This window comes from Octodon degus, unplaced genomic scaffold (genome assembly GCF_000260255.1).
Source record: "Octodon degus isolate 3935 unplaced genomic scaffold, OctDeg1.0 scaffold00126, whole genome shotgun sequence".
Classification (NCBI taxonomy): domain Eukaryota; kingdom Metazoa; phylum Chordata; class Mammalia; order Rodentia; family Octodontidae; genus Octodon; species Octodon degus.
Genome location: NW_004524702.1, coordinates 4,495,123 through 4,500,389, shown reverse-complemented (window position 1 = coordinate 4,500,389; position 5,267 = coordinate 4,495,123). Strand labels below are relative to the sequence as shown.

At 46.6% G+C, this 5,267-nt stretch overlaps 1 protein-coding gene across 5 annotated transcripts in view; it reads left to right on the top strand.

Annotated features, from left to right (window-relative positions):
* Lrrc2 (leucine rich repeat containing 2) overlaps positions 1-5,267 on the top strand; it is a 32,383-nt gene that overhangs the window by 5,234 nt on the left and 21,882 nt on the right. Inside the window, exon 1 of one of the 5 annotated variants that reach the window (XM_023700743.1) lies at positions 1,202-1,222. The exons of 3 other annotated variants lie outside the window; for them this stretch is intronic. The gene's annotated coding sequence lies outside the window, so the exon portion shown is untranslated. Of the gene's footprint in view, positions 1-1,201; positions 1,223-4,613; positions 4,809-5,267 lie in introns of those variants that run through there. One more of the 5 variants, XM_023700741.1, reaches the window with a different exon arrangement.

The window sequence follows — 5,267 nt, the reverse complement described above, 5'->3', positions numbered from 1 at the left end:
AAAATAAAATAAAAATAAAAATAGGAATAAAGAATTATATGTTTACACATACGTCCAGAAATCTAACCATATATAGCATTGTAGCAGGACAGTCCCGCAACACTCCTTTTCCTGTCTCCTGCCTTCATTCACCACCTTCTTCCTTTTTAAACAATCATCTACCCGAGAGACAGCACGGCAGCAACTGGCATGTCATGACAAGCAGCATGTATTCAGAAGACCAGAATGGCAGGCACTCCAAGCATGACCCTACTATTACAAATTGCCATCTTCAGTGCAGTTGCTTAGTTCACAGGTGTCAGTATATATAGCTAGTCAGAGTGAGAATCCTTCCAGTTAACTGCTAGATTCGAAAATCTTCTGAAGATTCTCAGGATCATTACCTTACCCATCTTGTACATATAACTGTATGGCTTCCCCTGTCATGTTTCCTAGTTCTCCTTGCTTTCTCTTCATTGTCTAGTCCTCAAGTTCTTGCTTTCCTTTTAATTGCATTATACCTTTCTATTTGTATTTCTTCTTTTGAGTTCTTATTCCTTAACTTTTTTTTTTTTTTCCGGAACTGGGGATTGAACTCAGGTCCTTGCGCTTGCCAGGGAAGCACTTATTCCACTGAGCCATCTCCCCAGCCCCTCCTTAACTTTTTATTATAGAAAATCTTAAGCATATAAAAAAGTTGGAAGAATTACACAATATTCCTGCATAGATTTCCCTCCTAGAGTCAATAACTGCTAATCTTTTTTTTTTCTTTTTTCTTTTTCTTTCTTTTTTTTTGGCGGAACCGGGGATTGAACTCAGGCCCTTGCGCTTGCCAGGGAAGCACTTATTCCACTGAGCTATCTCCCCAGTCCTCTTTTGTTTTGTTTTGGAGACAGAGTCTCACTATGTAGCCCAGGCTGGGTTTAGACTCATGGTGATCCTCCTGCCTCAGCCTTCAAAGTGCTGGCATAAGAGCCATGCACCACCATGCCTGGCTCCATTTTCTTCTTTTTAAGCTGATTATTCAGGTTCTTTGTCACATCCCTGGAAATCCAGTGGTCATGAGAAGGGAAGGACTCCCAAATTCCAGGTGTCATGGACCAGCAAGTTTTCCCCTGTACCCCTCCCAGGCCCCAGCTTGGGCTCAGGTTGGCTGAAGCCCAGAGCCGAGCACAAGCACTCCTGTAGAGGAGCCCCGGCTTCTGCAAAGGGAGCTGGAGGGGGCCTGTCCTCCCAGGATGGAGTAAGTCCTGTTTTCCTGTTCTCTTCACTTTCCGTGGTGGGCTTCAGAGAACCCCGAGGTTGTGCAGTGACCTCACTTGGGAGGCTTGTGGCACCTGCACTTAGAAGGAGCAGGAACTTTCTTTTTTACATTAAAAAAAAATTAAGATTTTAGAATGAATACTTTTTGTTGAAATGTTTTGTTAAAATGAGAGAATTGACATGACATGAGAACTGGATGCATGTCTGTGACCCCAGCACTCAGGAGGCTGAGACAGGAGGATCTCTGAGAGCTCAAGACTAGCCTGGGGGCTACAAAAGTGAGTAAAAGACTAGCCCAAACTGCATAGCGAGGCCCTGTCTCAAAACAAAAACAAAAACAAAAACAAGTAATTGATATGAAACCATCACCTATATATTTACTATTTTTATAGAAAGACATTTAAAATTTACCATCTAGATATTCTTGAGTATTTTTATTTTTTGTGGGGTCCTGGGGATTGAACCCAGGACCTTTGCACTGAGCCACATTCCCAGCTCTTGTTTACTTTTTATTTTGAGATAGGATCTTGTGCTACTGCTAAATTGCCCAGGCTGGGCTTGGATTTGTGACCCTCCTGCCTCAGCATCCTCCTTGGCTGGAGTAACAGGTGTGCCCTGCCACCCTGTGGGGCTACAGTGCATCACCATTGACTTGCCCTGCTGTCTGTGTGAAGCCTGCACCCTCTGACCAACACCTCCCTGGCACCCCTGCCCTCTGCAGCCCTCTCTCTGCCCTGACTGGCTAGGTTCCCTGTGCAAGTGGGTCAAGGTTGGGTCCTCTGTCTGCTGGGAGAGCTGCAGTTCCCGAGGGAGCTGCAAACCCTCCCTGCTCTGGCCTCCTCCCCCAGCCTTTCCCGTTATGGCCAGAAGGTGGCGCCTTTGTAGGAAGTGCAGGCAGAGCAGGGGCGCTGCCGCCCGGGTTCCTACAGCAGGAGCTCCCGCATTCTGAAAACGACAGGTGCTCAGGGAGAGGGCCCCTTCCCCAGCCGCACATGGGTCGACCCGCAGGTGCCTCTGGACAGGTCGCCCCGGCACCAGCAGGATGACTGAAGAGCGTAGGTGACTGGTGGGGGCTGCAGGGGCAGCGCGGGAGCCAAGCTGGCTCCTCGCGCTCGGCCTGAACCCCGCGCAGCGTCTGTGCTGCACTGCCGAAGTCTCCAGTGTTCAGATTGAGGGAGCAGACGGCCGCAGCCCTGCTCAGAACATGGGTGCGTGCGACCCTGCGACCTTCCTGCAGCTGTGTCGGACGGGAAGGCAGCCCGGGGCAGCCCGTGTGTGCTCCGTGTGCCCAGGCTGCCCTCCAGACCCTGTGGCTCACCCAGGCTGCTGGCCCGAGGCCACACAGCAAGCTAGAGCTTCCGCAAGTCCCTGTGTGGGTCCTTCCGTTCCTTCCAGTACCTGGACCCCTACTACGTGCTCTCCACCTGTCTCAGCTAGCTGTCCCCAGCCTGCACTCTGGGGGCGGCCCACTGGTCACTCAGCAATTCCAGACCCGCCTCCAGACCTGCCCACTAATCCACAGCTTCTACAACGGCTGAGGCAGGAGGATCAGAAATCCAAAGCTTGCTTGAGCAACTTAGAGAGATACTTTTTATTGTCTCAAAATAAAAAATAAAAAGAGTTGGGTGTAGGTCCATGATAGGGTGCTTCTCCCATTCTGAACCCCGTTCAGTTTGTTCTTTGGCGACCACCCCGAGCTCTGGTGTAGAAATGGAGGAAAGAAAGTATTCACAAGGAAGCAGAATAGATAGATAAACAACCAAGTGGAAATGTGAGGAGTAAAGATAGGTAAGAGTTAAGAAACTTGAAGGTTATTGGAGATTGCCGAGAGAGAGAGAGAGAGAGAGAGAGAGAGAGAGAGAGAGAGAGAGAGAGAGATATTTATAAAACATAATGCTTGAAGAATCTGACAAATAATACTGGAAGGTCTAACACTGGCATTATCAGAGTTCCAGGAGAGAAGAGAGTGTAGTACAGGAAAAGTATTTGAAAACGTATTGACTGAAAAGTCTCAAATTTGGCAAAAGAAATAAACTGACCAGTGGAAGAAGGTAAACAACCTCCAAAAAAGATAAACTCAAGGACACACATGCCCAGACACACCACGATTGATCTAAGGATACGAAAGACAGAGACGGTTACTGCAGAGCGGGAAAAGAGGAACAAGACATCACAGGTGGACCGATCAGGTTCTGCTGCAGGTGTCGTCTCTGAACCACGAGTGTCAGAATAACATGGCGTGGCTTGTCCAAGTGCGAAGGGAAGGTACAAGAAGGAAACCTGAGCAGCAGGCAGGAAGAACCACAGATGTAGCAAATAGGATAGACTGTTTCACGACTCCTGAGTTCTTCAAAATAAGACTGTAAACCCTAAATACAAGACCGATTGCCAGACTACACAAGACAGAAATGGAAAAGTGGCCACGTAGGGGTCAGAATGGTGGTGGGAAGGTTTCTACCTCTCCTCTGAATTGATGAAGTGACTGCTTCTAAGCTGCCTGTGAAAAGGTAAGCGTGTCTCTTGCAGTTCCTTGGGCAACCATAAAAAAGAGCAAAGAACTATACAAAGAGACATAGTAAAAAACCACCCCAGGGACAAAAATAGAATGTTAGAAAAGATTCAGATAACGCAATGGGAAGCAGGGAAATGTAAAACAGGAAAACAAGAAAATGATGTCAGGGCCGGGGAGATGGCTCAGTGGAATAAGCGCTTTCCTGGCAAGCGCCAGGGCCTGAGTTCAATCCCTGGTTCCATTAAAAAAAAGGGGGGGGCCTGCCCCTTAGCTCAGTTCTTTAAGTAGCTGCTTCAACAAAGCAGTCAGGCTCAGGTTGCTGTGGTTCGATCCCCACAACTCCAGCCAGCCAAATCTGCCCTGAAGGCATTTGGAGAAAAAAAAAATGATGTCAAATCAAGGACAACTGATAAAATGGCAGACCTAAATTCAAATATGTGAGTAATTTATACTAAATATTAATGGCTTAAACACAGTAGTGAAAAGAGAAAAATTAAATTATCCAAATTAGTTAAATAAGTGATCCAGTAATATTCTGTCTGTAAAATCTAACATCAAATATAGTCATATATTTAAGTTTAAAGTAAAAGGATAGAACCAAGAAAGGAGGAAGACAATTTACATACAAAATGGGAGAAAATTTTTGCAAATCATGTAACTGGTAAGAGATTGTATCTAGAATATATAAGTACTATTGCAACTCAACAGTAAAAAAATTAGTTCAATCAAACATAGGCAAAGGACCAGAATAGGTATTTCTTTTCTTTTTTGAGACAGGGTCTCACTATGTAATACAGGCTGGCTTTGAACTCACTACGTAGCCCAGGCTGGCCTGGAACTCATGGCGTTACTCCTACATTAGCCTCTCGATGCTGGGGTTACAGGCCTGCACCACCATGCCTGGCTGGAATAGATGTACAGAGAGATACATATGCAAAGAAGATATACAAATGCCCAAGAAAAGATACTCAGCATCATTAGCCACCAAGAAAATGCAAATCAAAGCAATGAGATACTTTGTCACACCTGCTTAGATGGCCGTGATAAAAGACAGGTAATAACAAGTGTTGGTGAGGAGACAGAAGGAGAAGCCTCACTGCTGATTGACAGGAAAACTGTCTGGAAAAGGTGCCGTTGAACCCGCACAAGACCACACTCACGTTAGCTGGCACGAAAGGAGCCGTGTATCGATGGCAGCTAGCATGTGCCGGGCTGCTCAGTGGACCTGAACAGCAGCGAAGGCTGGGGAGACAGGGACTTTATGGAGTCCCCAGGAATGGGGAAGGGGAGTCATCTACTATTCCTTCATTGGGCCAGGGTGTTCTGGGTGGGTGGGAATGGGGAAGGGGAGTTATAGAGTGTACCTGGCTGGGCCAGGGTGTTCTGGGCACAAAGCACAGAGTCCTTGCAAGCTAAAACTAAGCTATCTATGTAAGCAGCCCGACACAGACAGCCAAGGTTAAATCTTTTTTAAACTTTATTATTTTTTTTAACATTTATTTAGTGTGTGTGT